Below are 15,522 nucleotides of genomic sequence, written 5' to 3' on the forward strand. Positions count from 1 at the left end.
ACTTATAGCTACAACATTTCAAAATACACCTGCTATAACAGTGACTCAATAGCTCCATCTGTTAAATGCTTTGAAAACATTAATTTTTGGTCCGCAGGGTTCAAATACAGCCATGTCTAGCATTTAAAATACATGTAAGTGAAGTATAAATTCTGATATGTATAACTGTCTCATCACCTATTTATCCACCCAAAGCAGTACAGTTTGAATGGTTGCTTCAAACTAATGGCAGTCTAAGGCCTAGAGATGGAGCACATTTAAACTATTCCTATTACAACACTAGAAAGTGTACAGAATTTAGGTAATGTAATTTTATGTATTCCTATAGTATTTTGAAGTATGTAATTCAAATGAGGCCCAGTCATATGAGACTGCAGCTCACAATGATCTACTAGTGATATTACAGACAAACCACAGCTGCACAAGTAAGATACATATATGGAGGTCATGACATAACACATGACTTGGCAATTATCCAACAGGTTGACATAATGGTTAATGTACCCCCTACCTTGTTGTAGGATACACCAAGTATGTTTCCTTTTACTCTGTTAATGATACCTTTGGCTAACATATTTACCTTAAACACATACTGTACCTTACTTTCCAGTGGGATGGGTTCCCTCAACCTGGCTCTGGCTGTACACCAAGGCTGCCACAAGTTACTCAAGTGTTGTTGTCGTGCACATTCTACAGACTCTCTATCTATGCCTATTGCCTGCAGCAGCTGCAGCAGCTTCAGCCTGTAGCACACACATCTGTATGTAACAAGTAGCTGCTACAAACATTCTCTCTGTGCTAACATAATTTCTAGCCCAGTAATTTCCAACCTAAAATATGAGAAAGGGGATAGAATCTACATTGAGGTCTTACTGTATATATTGTTGAGCAGTTTATTTATTTATGTTAGTTGCATGGGATTGACTGGTTATACTGCAAATGAGCTGTGTATGCTGCATGTAGCATTCCTGAACTACAAATTGGTTCAGAGGCAATCATGTGCTAATGAGAACCATCTTATAAAAGCAAACACCTAGCTAGGCGTTAGTTTGTATGGTTAACTTGTTCACACCGTACTCATATAGCGGTATCTTTCAATAGAGGAGTTTTGTACTCCATCAGGTATGTACCTACAGTATTTTGTTTCCAACATGATGCATATGTTTGAATATACTTAGAACTGCACTGATGGCATGCCAGTGATCTCCAGCTGTGTTACACCTATGGAGGATGTAGAGTACAGCAAGGATATAATGCTCTGTGTTAACTAGTTACACAGGTCTCCTGAATACTTCCTTTGTAACAGTTGTAGTGGTACTGTGTTATTTGGTTGGCACTGTTGTTTGTAAATAGGTTATGAGTGGGGGGGGGTTCCCTACTATGGATCACACTACAATGGACTCCAGCATTTGTTGTGTGATCATACGTGAGTATCTGCCATGTCACAAACAGGAGAGGGTCACTGCTGCTACTATTGTAGTTACTTCCCCACCTTTGTATATTTGGCACACTGTTGTTTATGAGATGGGTAATCAAGCGTGGAATGCCAATAGAGTTCCTTTATTGCTGTATCTCTACATACTGTACTCCCACATATGGGATCCTGACATGTGTTCTCATTTATTTGTATTTCACAAGATATTATGCATACATGCCAGATGCCTTGCACCTAACTGAGGCAGAAAACAACCTCATTGTTGAGGCCTTGAGACCACACTGCCAAGTCTTGCTGTCAAGAGGGAGGGCAAATAGGCAAGAGCGTGCAGCCTTGTGGGATGAATTGGTGCACAGCATTAATGCTGTGGGTCACCAGAATCACACATACGAGCAAGTGCGACACAGTGCTACCAACATGATTCATTTGGCATGCAGACATGCAGCGGATGTAGCCAGTGATCATTAGGTCACTGATGCTGGGCCTGCAGCAGAACAACCTCTGTCAGGCACTGAAGAATTCCTGGCAAACATTGCAGCACAGGACAGCTCACAGGCATCCATCACCCAATATGTCATGGATGAAGGTGCAACCATTTCCACTCAAGAGGAGCATCCTGGTATGCTTAGTTGGATCAGCATTTGAATACTGTAGCATTCAGTGTGTCAGAATGCACATAGTTTTATGTGGGTGTCAGGTGTTTTATGGGGGGGGTAGCTGCAGTTCTAAGCTCATGCACAGATTGTGACTCACATACCTATTAACATAGCAGCTACTGTAAATGTTAGATATTTGGGTGTATTACCCCTGTTACACTGTAACATGCATCGCTGTTTATATTACCTCTCCCCCTCAGACTTTTACAGAACAGTCAGGAACAGGAACAGGTCATGCTCCTGCTGCTGGTAAGCACAAAACTGTTTTGCAAGAGATGTGGATTTTGTTCAATGTATTTGATAAAGTATCATCCCAGACCTGCTGGCTGGATTGATGTACTGTCTGAATGATTGCCAACTGTACAGATATTTTCTGACTGTATACAGTTTAGACTCATACCTATGCCTTGTAGGTGTGACCACAGTGATTGATTTGACAGTGTTGTCAGGACATCACAGATTGTCTTAACTGTCAATCGTAAAGAATTTTGCAGAGTGTCAACAGTGCACATCATTTATGTTTTGCTCATGAGATTCTTGTTTAAAGAACTTTTTTTCCAAATAATTAATGATTTGGGTTAGAAAATAATGTCATCATGTCCTCCTATATGATGTTGTGGATTATACAACTGTGTAATAGTGACAGCAATGTATACAGCTTAATATATATATTGCAACATAGTACTACAGAGTGTAGCATTGCAGCTATTAATGTAATGTTTTTCCCTTTTATCACAGGTGACCAGGGAGGTCGGTCTTTGTTCCCTTCACAACCTGATGTCATTGTCTCTTCAGGCTCTGATGATGATGGTGGTCAAAGTGAGGCACAGCTGGGGTTTGCAGGGGTTGAATTGATATAAAGGTTAATATCCCTTGTCTTCCCTCATTATCACTGAACACAGCCAGTATATCTACACATACCCAGTCCCCTGTGGCCATAGATATTGGACAGTTGGAGGGTGGGGACATTGAAAAGGGAAGTATGGCTACTGTGGCTGCAGTGACTGCTTTCACTGGTCATAGCCAAAGAGCTGGTGAGGTTCCATACAGGTAGATAGATAGGAGTGTTCATAGGAGACCTGCTGTTTTTCCACCACCCATTGCAGGTTTCGCATCTTGTGTCACACAGCATATGTTAAGGCCATCATGGAGGCACAGACACATTCAGAAAGGAACTCCTGATGAATGCTCAGGGTTATGGATGCAGCACAGTATGATATCTTTGACTGCCTCCACTGTGTTGCTGATACCCTGGAATGGTTGACTTACACAGTGGAAAGGCATTGGTCTGAGACAAATCACAAGCTATTTGCCTTGGAACACATGTTGTCTGTAAAGGAACATCTGGTTAGAGTTGAGTGTCTGCCTCATGGACGTTGGTCAGCAACTACATCTGCTGAGAGTTAACTTGGCCAAGCACATTCATGTTTCCATAGTTGCAGTACATCTAGCACTCCAGAGGGGAGTGTGCTGTCCGCACTCAGTTATGTGTTCTCATGGAGGACACTTTCTCAGCAGTCACCCTCAAGTAGTAGCACAGCATCTGACATTGGACGTGGAGGTGTCAGTGCAACACCTGTCAGAGCCAGTTCACATGTTCGGGGTGTTGATGATAAACTGTCAGCTCTACCATGCATAGCTCATGGCTGTCCAACATACAGACACACAGCGCTAGCACTTAGCTTGACTGTGTTCATGCAGACACTCACACATCGCTGTCACATTGAGGTCATCTACAGACACACACAACACATTTCCATGGTCCATCTTACCTACTTCCCTTCTTGATTCACACACAAGCTTGCCAAACCTATTGCGTCAGCCTAGGCCTCCTGCACATCCACTCAACACCCTGTGCAAGTGATAATACCTGTGTCACATCCTTATCATCTTTCTCATGGATGCAGGGAAATAAAGCTATGTGTCTGATGTACAGGGTGACTATCTACATTAATATGAATTTGTTTCATCCAGTGTAGCTTTTGACATGCCACTTAAAATGGTCATTTTCTGAATTTGTACTTTTCCAATTATAAAGACTATACCATAATAATGTGTGTATGTTACGATGGATGCTGTTGTAATGGCTGTGTAGTCACACAATGACAGGTGTCTCGTGGAAATGTTTATGTCTCATTTTCAGGATGGTTTAGGACACATCTATTGGTACACATCTACAATCAACCCATCAACATCAGAGCACAGAATTGAATGTCAGCACAGAAGGCAAATGTCGTTAGAAAGGTAACACGATATAGGTTCCAGGGTTCATAGGTTCATATGTGCTCAATAGGCTAACAAACACAAGGGCTTCTTTAAGCCTAGCTAGGCATTCCTAAACACTGTCAAGGTCTAATAAGTGTAAGCAGGGTTTGGGGAACTAAAACATCTACAAGCCGAGACATTGGTGTTGAACAATCCACAGTTTCCCTGAGTTCATCAGAGGCATTGGTCCACAAGCAGGTATGATTGTCCTGTTCCCCGCCCATTTGTGCAACTTACCCTTGATTTTCCATTAGGGAAAAACTCTGCTTCACATGGATGGGGAGCCTGTTCCATATAGGGTGAAGTCTCTGAGTTACATACCTGTTTCTCCAGCATGTCCTATATATACAACAGACAAGGTATAGGTCTGTAGAACAGGTAATTCTGGTGCTACTTGTTTAGTGGATATGCAAGACTTCTACAGTGGGATCTGACACTGCCCTGTATAGCAGACATAAACCTCTGCTCCAAATCATGTAGGAGGCAGAATACATAGATAGGGCCTTGATGTGGTCTGCATAGAACATGTTACGTACATCTTGTAGTGCTTTACTGAGGAACCTCTGTGGATGTTATAGTTGTTAGATATGCCTGGCTACTTACATACCACAGGTGGCATTGCACCAATGATAGATTTGATGAATGCCAATTACATTGGAACAATGGCTTCCTTGGATTTACATGCCATGCCATTGTTTATAGGCTGTGCGATATAGAATGATGTTCACAATATTACAGACACGTTACGCAAATCACTGACTAACCTGTTAACAGTTCAAGGTGTTATAGCAATATGATAGTTATCAGATGTGGATGACTTCCCAAAGGATAGTATTGGGCATTTCTTAGTATTTAGTGTTAGTACATGGCTCTGACAACTGTATGTCTGTTTCAGCCCCTCCTGGAAAATATTTGTGTCAGTGTGGGATTCAATGACACATCCTCATTTGCATGAATTCTGCAATGACTAGAACATCAGATTGTGTGTTGGTTTGACTTATGGGGTAATAGGTTGGTCCTCCATGAAATATTGCTCTGTGTTGATATGCGTGTTGTTTTCACAGAGTGCATATAGGGCTGCTGAGGGTATTTGTGATTTATGTAGGTTACATGTCAGTGCCTCAGCTCCTATCTGCTTTGGATTTTGTGTGATGGGTACAGTGGGTGTACCACTGACCACCTTATTGACATTAGGACTTCTTTTATGTGAGTGCTTTGTCTCCAGTGACATTGTTCATATTAATCTCTCGCATACCATATCAGTTTGTTTGATTATGAAGTGGTTGTCAGTAAACATGGGGTGATTTCTACATTGCCTCAGAATGCCCATATACACCAGGGTGGGAAAGGTCATAGTGGAGAATCCTCATATCCATGGCAAGAGACCCCTTAGTATTGATTAAACAGCTGTATTGAGTATATCACTCAATATCATAAGTATCTGTTCCGCAACTATGGGGACAAAGCTTGACACCGCATGCTGGTTGTCCTGTGTGCTACTCAGTATTGGAGTTAATGCCATCATGGTATTCAATAAAAATGTCACCCAAGGTGTCTGAGTCTATACAGAGCACTACCACACACTGGAAGGGAAACTGATATGTACACCCTGTAAAGTTAAGGATGGAGTATTAGCCAGTTATTCTGAAACTACACACTAATCCAGCAGTGCATATTGAGAACAAACAATTACCTTGTGAAGAATGTTGAAAAGAAGTGAGTCGCCTGAACTGCTGCTTCCTGGCTACTACTAACACTGCTGCTGGGCTCAGCATAGCCTCACTCTGGTGGGACACAGAGCTCCTATTCTTTGTCTCTTACCAGAAGTAAAACATTAGCACCAAACCCAAGATAAGAAACAGGCCACAGCCTGTTTGTTGACCCACATGCTTGACCCACAGTGCAAGGCTCTGTAAATTTGTTGTAGCCTTTTCCAGGTAAATGCCTTGATTAGCAACCAGACCAATTATTTGATGTTTGCATGTACTATGCTTTGGGTTCCGAGGGTCGTAGCATTTGACTAGGGTACCGACCCGATGGTGATTAGGAGCACAGCTGCTGCATCACAATATAAGATTAAGTCTAAGGTGACATAGATGTCAAAGGTTGCTCTATCAAGCTCCACAGTGACAGTGATCCATGTTAGGTAACAGTTTCATAGCAGATCATTTAGACTGCCCTTCAACAGTGTAATGGTGCAGATCTGCATGACATGGATGTGAGGCCTACTGCAGATAGATGGCCACCTTTGTACAATGTCTCTGTTCCTCTCACATGTCCTAGGTATGTCATACCATACGTTTATATTCCTGGAACACTAAACTGTATTTCCACATCATTTCACACAACATCCATTTGCTGTCTGGTTGTTTGACCGACATTGTAGACTCGCAAGGCTAAAGTAATGACTGCAAAGTTGGCCAAGTTTTCTTTGCATGCACAGACATGCACATCTTCATTGCAAAGAGTGCCTACAGAGAGTGTGTTTGAGGCTGTGAACCCCAAGGGTGTAGCAGCATGACTCTTACTTTGCTGGAGTTGTACATTGCCACATTTGTAAGTATGCTATTGCGACCCTGTCTAATAACAGGATTATGGGTCATGCAAGTGCCACAAGCCTGCAAAGCAGCGTACTCAATCTGTCATGTTATCCCACACTGTCAGATACTCTTTTACCTGAGAATGACACCATAAAGGTAATAACTTGTTACATGAAAGCATCTGTCAGACCACTGCCTAACCCTGGCCTGTTGTTTTGTATACACAAGCAATAATCTATTGCTAATGACATTATCTCAAACTGCTGCAGAGATGTCAACAGCATTCTGAAGCTTCTGCTCCTACTCCGCACAAACACAACATGTGAGAGATGCATCTAAATGAAAAACCTTGAATCCATGCTCTCTCACAAACCTGACAGTATATATGACAATGAGCAGGGTGCCAACATGCCCACCTCACCTCCTGCTCCACCCAAACCTACATCACATATGCCTACATATGCCGAGGTCCATATCAGAAACATACATAAATACCAGACACAAACAGAAATGCAAGCACGTTACACATAATACTACCTCTGCAGAACATAGTACACATAATAGCTAATGCACCACTGTCTCACTGGTCAAACCCTTACCTCAAAACAAAAATCAGACATATTAGTCATAGTTGATTACATCGTGAGACACATTGATGTCCATCTCACCAGGCTAGATAAGGGAAAGTTTATGGTCAGCTGCAAGGGAGCCCGCAGGATTTTTTGCAGGGGGGTGCAAACCCAGAGCCCCGCCCACACAGCTCCACCCACCCATGCAGCCCCACCCATGCAGCCATTCCAGTGTCCCATTACTTGGCTATTTCTCCCTATTTGCCATAGACACTGTTCAAATTTCTCAGTGTGCATACTGTTTTATGCTTTACTTCTACAATGATTACAAATGTTTGGATTTAATTTACAACTTTTATTTCAAATGTTATAACACAAACACTGATAGACATTTACTAAACCTAAACAAAGCAATAGCCTTACAATGAAAACAGACTTAGCATTAAAACTTCTCTACCTTTGAAACCCACATTCACTGAAACAGTAATGAAACCGACATTCAAAGAAAATGCATCTGGCCAGTGGCAGGATAAGTTTACCTTTGGGCTGTTTTCAAATCATAGGCTCCTTGCACACATTTTTAGAACCATGCAAAAGTTCTTTGATTCACCTTCCTGATTGTATTAATTATACTACAGTTGGCTACAACAGCATAACCATCAATATAATGAATTATCAAACTGCAACACCAATTAGTTGGCTACAAAAAAATCAGAGGCTTATTCGGGTTGCAAGAATATACATGGTACTTAATTAAGAACTACAGATAGACTGCTACATGGTCAACAAACAATGGGAGAATGAAGACAGAAGAGGGTAAATTAAGGGTATAGAAGAGGAAATAAAGAACAGAAAATAAAAACATGAAAAAGAAAAAAAAAAAAAACAGAGGGGAAGTGTGAATAAAGAAAGTGAGGTAAACAGGCTAAGGAATAGTAATGAAGGAGAGGGGCAGAAAACAAGGTTACTGCTGCCAACTAGCCAGAGGGAAGGAGGGATAAAAGGGAGAGAGAGTCTGAACTTATGGGAACTCAACAGAAGCATAAAATACTAAAAAAGTTACAAAAGCCAATAAACAATAAGGCAATGGATCGCAAAGTGATAGAAAAAAATGGGAGGAAACCCGGAAAGAGTCAATAAATCAAGGTAGCAAAAGATTTTACCAGAAGACAAGGACAAATGGTATATTGGACCTACTCATTTATTTTTTATTAAAAAGTTATGTTTTTGCAGGACAAAATGCCAGGCAATTTATTTATTTTAACTCTGCTTATATAAAATATCTAAATACATAAAAAAGACCGTGCGTTGCTCACTTTTACACCAAGCATCATTATGCCATGATCCCAAAAGACATTGGGGACTATTCTGCTGTCTGTTCTTTCTGGATCACATATGCTGATAGGAACAAAGTCTAAAACACCATATACACACAACACTGTTATTAAAAATATCCAACTACATTTAAGAAAAATAGCACTTACACTTTGAAAATTAAAGTGCAAATTGGATACACATTACAGGCGTGAACATCTGACAAGCACTCCATTTCAAACAAAACCATGAGAACTACCTTATGTAAAACAATACACTGTTGTTGAGAGAAGGCATTGGGAAGTCAGAGTAAATGGTCTAGAATGTGGCTGCAGAGTCAAACAAAAAAGTACAAATAACGCAGTTAAAGTGCAAGAGGCATCAATCCTGTCCAATTATCTAAACGCAGCTGCAAGCAGAAAAATAAACATAAAACATGATGAGTGACTGATAAGAATTTACTTGACAACAGCATGTTTGTGGATCCAATTTCTGCACAAGGAGATATATAATTAAAATACTAACAACGAATAAAAAGCTATGAAAAACAAGACCAAAAGTGAGTGTATTCAAAAAGAGATACAAAAATAAGAAATATACACAAGTACAGAATACTGCAAAATACACAAAGAAAAAAAAACTCTGAAAAAATTGGTACACAAGTGCTTGTTCATAGCAAGAAATTGTAGGAGAAAGCATTACTTGGCAGACCAAATTTCGATGCACCTGGTATCATGCTAGAAAAAAGTGGATGGAACAAATGCCACATAACTTTGAAAGAAAAAAGGCATTATACCAGAGTGTTAATCAATGCAAACATCACATACATTCAATATATACAAACGTTATACTTCACAGTGTCAGCGCGACTCACCCTTTAGTCGCCCGATCTGAAGTAATGATGAGCACAAAGAAACATAACACTGTTGGGTTCAACACTTGCCTGCAGATTGTGACTATGGCTCTCCCACAGAATTCCACATCTCTTACAGATCTCCTAACACCAATTTCTATAGCCTGCATACATCTGCAATGCATGGTTGTCGTCTGCTGCAAAATAAACTGCAAAAATCCTGCCCAGGATGAAAGAAAAGGAATCATTTACTTGCTGTCATACACACACAACAGAACATCATCTTGTATTTAAAATTTTGCGCGCGGGCGGAAAGGAATACCAGACTATTTGTGCGACAATGCATGATGTGACAGGTGTGTGAGTGACTGGAACGTTCTTAAAGAAGAATGCCTGTATAAATAAAAACAGTATATATATATATTTTTTTTTAATTAAAAAGCTAACGTGACAGACTGTTGGCAAGCAAGTCAAAATCCAGGGGGGTGCAAGTGCACCCCCTTGCACCTGCCTGCAGGTGCCCATGGTCAGCTGTCTGTGAGGTGCCAGGATACAGCATATCACACATAATCAAATTTGTCAACAACAGGTACTGTTATGACTATATCATAGTTCCTGCTGGTGTTAAAAACTTGAGACATACGTCTCTGGACTGTGTGATGACAGACATGACTGAGCTCTCACATTGTGTGTCTCGGGCAGGTATGCCCTTGGTTTTCAGCTGCATTTTACTTTCACCTTGGATGATGCCTCAATACAAACAGAAGATGACTGACTTCAATAATAGACTTAGCATCTGGTGTCATTCTAAGGGGATCCCCTATCTGTCAGACTGGGAAGACATGATCAACAGACCTTGTTGCTTTGGCACAGATGGTCTTCATCTGTCACCCCAGGGAATTCAGCTTCTGGCCAAGGCTATTGCCACCCCCATAGTGTCCTTTTTAGGTGGTGTCTCAAGGACAAAATTTCCAAAGTAAAAATCCCATTAACAAACAACCTCAAGGTTATGCTGCTAAACACTAGGAGTGTCAACAGGAAACTGTACTCACTGGAAGCTGTCTTCACCTTGGAACACACAGACTTCTGGCAGTCACAGACACCTGGTTCAAGGCTGTGGAGAGCACCACAGCCATGTCAGGCTACACCTCCTTCCACACATGCAGACCTCAAACTGAAGGCATGCAAACTAATGGTGGCGGTATATAAATATTCATTAAGGATACATACACACCAACAATGATTGCACAGTATGATTCCATAGATACAGTTCAAGGGCTATTAGCTGCTTGTGGGGCACCTATTCAAGTCATTGTCAGCTAAAGGAGCACTCCATAAATCAGGACACCCACTCTTCTTATTCGGATCTACATCAGTTTGTCAAGATATAACCGGGCACCATGGTTTGGGGTGTTATTTACTACCCACCTAATGGGTAGATTACTCATGCTCAAACTCACTTGCCCAAAGTTTATTTGACTTCATTAATGCCAATACCCTGGACCAGCTGGTTGACACACCCATAAGGGGAGCTAACATACTGGATTGGGTGCTTACCAATATGGGTGACCACTGTAGCATCCCCACTGTAAGGTCCTCCCTGGTGAGATCTGATCACAAATCGGTCTCGTTCAAGTAGGTACCAAACCTGACACACTGCCCCCCCTTGCAGTAAATACACTAAAGAAATTCACCAATCCAGATTATAACCTCCTATGGGAAGGTATAAGTAGCTTCACTGCACCTCCTTTCTCAGATGTAACTGGCAACTATGCCGAGCTCTACTCCAGTGCTATATACAAACACCTGTGTGACTGCATTGACTTGGCTGTACCTGACATGACCACAACAAGCTTCTTATGGTGAGGAAAACATGCTTGGTGGACAACTGCCAGTAACAGTCTTTACAATAATAGTGTGACATTGCTGTTTAAAGGTAGGAGGGAGGGACCCCTCCTAAATATGAAACACTCCTTCCTCAGCTTAAACTAGCAATTAAGAGTTGTTGTGAAGGCTGCCAAAACAAAGTATGGATCCAAATTACCTTCCTCCACAAATGACATCCACAAGGCACACATTTGTAACCCAAAAGGAAAGGTCCACATTTGTACTGAAGTCATAGTTAATAATACCACATACACAGAGCCTGTTAACATGGCTAACCTGTTGGCTGACAGGTTATGTAAAACCATTACTCTCCTGTCCCCACCACACATAACCCATGACATCCCTAGCATCTGTACCCTACCTTGTATTTCTAAAGAGCAGTTTGAAAATGGCCTCTATAGGGGACAGCGACACAGCATTTTTGGCACCTGATAACATCCCAGGCAGACTCCTATATGCGCTCCAACATGGAGTACTAACACCATTGAGAACTCTTTGCAATCATAATGTTACCACCGGCTTTGTACCAGCTGACTGAAAAGCAGCTGCCGTTATTCCCTTGCACAGAGGTAGGGCTTCCACTGACACGGGAAACTATATACCTTTTATCCTGACCATATCTGTAAGAACATGGGGAAACTCATCACGGACCTTACTGACAAAGATATAGGTAATATCCACACAGTTGACCTTACACAGTTTAGATTTGTCAAAGGGAGATCATGCATGTCAAACCTGGTGGACGTCTTTGAGACAGTCACCAGGGACCTGGATGAGGGGAAAATCCATGCATACATTCTACCTGGACATAGCCAAAGCATTTGACACTATCACCCACTCAGCCATCATTGACAAACTCACCCAACTAGGCATCAACTCTTATATCATTAGATGGGTCATTCACTGCCTCAGTGATAGAAGTCATATAGTCAACATAGGGGAATCCACCTCCAATAGCAGAGATGTAATCGGTGGTGTTCCAAAGGGTTTAGTCATGGATCCTTTACTGTTTGGAATCCATTTTTCCAAAGTACAAGTGCAAATTAAATGTCTGTGGCTGACAAGGTTTGATGATGCCTAGAAACTAGGAGCAATCATAGAATCCCCAAAGTAAGTCAACATCCTGCATGAGGGTCTTACTTGAACAGATGAATTTTGTCAAAATCATGGCTTTAAAAGCAATTCAAATATGTGTATTGTCATTGCTTTCTGTAACAGTGATGTTCTTGCTAAGTACCACATCAATAGCAATACCTGACATACATACGCAGGGGTGGGAGACCTGGGCCCGCAGGTTGACAGCTAACTTACATTAGATCACCATGTCTCCACAGTGGCAGGATGGGCAATCTGTCATGCTCATGTAATAAGTGACAGCATTGTTTTCAGAAAAAGATGTTATAACCTCAGTGTACTCTTTCCTTAGCAAACCAATAGTTGAGTGCAAAGTCCATTTTGCTATGTAACTTTCCAAGCACATGTGGCAATTGGAAAGACCACATAGGTTCCTCACAAGGGGAATTCAGGTCTTCAGCATTTGTCCATGGGGGATCATCTAATATCCCTTTCACTTTAGTGCACATCATACAGACTACTCAGAGGTGAACTCTGCCTTGCATACGGGGCAATTTCTGACCATGCTGTAGTGTATATCCATCCATAAGTCAAATGGTACATGGGTTACTCACTGTATAGGCTTAACCTGGTATGTGACATTAATGCAACCTGCTGGAAGAAGAGAATTGTCTACCAGACTTTAACATACCTTTGGAACAAACTCCCACATCATGTCAAACAGAGCACCTCATTGACTCTCTTTAGATGCAATCTGTACGATTGGAAAAATGACCATAATTTTACCATGGTGGTTCAACCTGTGTCCCTCTTGGACAGGGGCAATAGATGCTGATTGTTTAAATAAGGGTAATAACTTGGCTAGGATTTAAAGGGCACTAGGGCCATTAGCCTAGTAAATTCCATAGGCTGATGTAAAATGCTCTGACTAACATCCACATGCACAAACATGGCTGCAGTGAGAATAGCACCACAACCTATTTATGTCTACAGATCACACACTCAAATCAAGTTAGTTATAATGAGATTAGTGACCCTACTTATCTAGTTTTAAACACTACAGATCACAGTATTTATCACATGTGCCAAGGCTTAAATGTGAAATTAGCATCACTTTAAGTATTCTTATGGTAGATGACGTCAGCAGGCCTTGTGGAGAACAAGAGTTTAGAGGCCTGCATTACCTGCTAGACCCAAAACAGTGCAAAACTCAGTCTGTTTGTAAGTCAGTGTGGCATTCATAATTTGTTTTTAGGAAGCTGCACATACACATCCAAGAAGAACAAGTGGGCTGGGTTGAGATTAGAACCCCCTACCAATCTAGTCTTGCACACAACAGATCACATTACTTATTGCACATGCCAGAGCTTAAGTCAGGCATTAATATGGCTTTAGGTAGTCTTATGGTAGATGACATCAGCAGGCCTTGTGGAGGATGAGAGCTTGGAGACCTGCATTGATTACATGAGCCAAAAAAGTGCAAAGCAATGCTGGCTTTGAAGTCAATGTGATATGCACACTTGCTCTTTGGGGACATATATACACACATGCCACACAAAGTGTTCTCGAGTGAGCCTAGAACCTCTACTTATCTAGTGTTACACACCACAGATCACAGTACTTAACTTACATATCATGGCTGCTTTGTAAATGACTGCAAGTGAAATAATCCGAGAGAACATAAACAAGCCCTGTGTTGCACAGCTTGGGAGGCCAGCAGAGTCATATTTCTTCCTACTGTCGTCTGCAGCTGGTAGCCTAACAGTCAGAAGTCTTTTTGTAGTCTAGCTGTGTGACAAATGCACCCATAGTGGGCATATGTGTCTGTTTGCATTTTGATGGGCAAGCCTGTGGCAAAGCTAAATTAGTCCTGTCAATGAGTACTCACACAACATAATACATTAAACAACTTGTTCAGTTTTTGATGTATGTGTGGTGAAATCCAGTAGACACAGGGGACTGTAGAGAATGTGGGTGTAGTTGATGCCATAGAAACAAACATATGACTTGACAATATATGTACATATTCATATAAAATGCCATACATTTTCAAGGTTTCCATATGCTATAATAGGGAGACATGGCATGACTCACCACTGTTCAGATGTTTTCAGCAAGTACACAGGTTTAACTCATACATGAAATTGTGGATTGCAGTCAAATGACGTATCATTTACACATGACGTGAGAGAAGACTGTCAGAACTCTGAACTTCAGATATCACAATAGTCCTACAATTGCAACACATGTTATTCTACCCACTTCCACATATTTGTAAGTGCATTATCTAATGCTGAGACCTTCCTTTTGGCCCTTTCTCCAACATTATAAGTGTCATAGTTCAGCTTAACTCTCCATAGCCTCGGTATATAGGGCAATGCAGTCACACACACATACACACACACACACACACACACACACACACACACACACACACACACACACATACATATATATGTATATAAATACAATAATATATGTGTGCGTATATATATATATATATATATATATATATATATATATATATATATATATATATATATATATATAGATATATATAGATATATGTACATGTATATAGGCTTGCTATCAAAATCACAAATGCTGTTGGAACTTTTATTGCCGAAAGGCAGTTTTCAAAGTTTTCATAACAGTGATTTGAAATATGTCAAACCTGCAACAGCAAATGCTAGTGTACATTCGCTGTTGTGAGATCGACATTTGATTGGAGATTGCACTAGTACATAGATTCATAGGTTAGTACTAGGCTAACTGCCCTTGCAAGCCATTTTAAGCCTAGCTAGTTATCCCCTGTGAGATTCAAACCCTGTACCTTGTGTTTGTAAGGCAAACACCTTAACCATTAGGCCACCCTCCCAACTACAGTGGGGATTGGAAACTTTGCACTTTTACTTCAGTGTAGTGCAGT

Source organism: Protopterus annectens, chromosome 3.part0 (genome assembly GCF_019279795.1).
Source record: "Protopterus annectens isolate FY-2018-M chromosome 3.part0, PAN1.0, whole genome shotgun sequence".
NCBI lineage: Eukaryota > Metazoa > Chordata > Ceratodontiformes > Protopteridae > Protopterus > Protopterus annectens.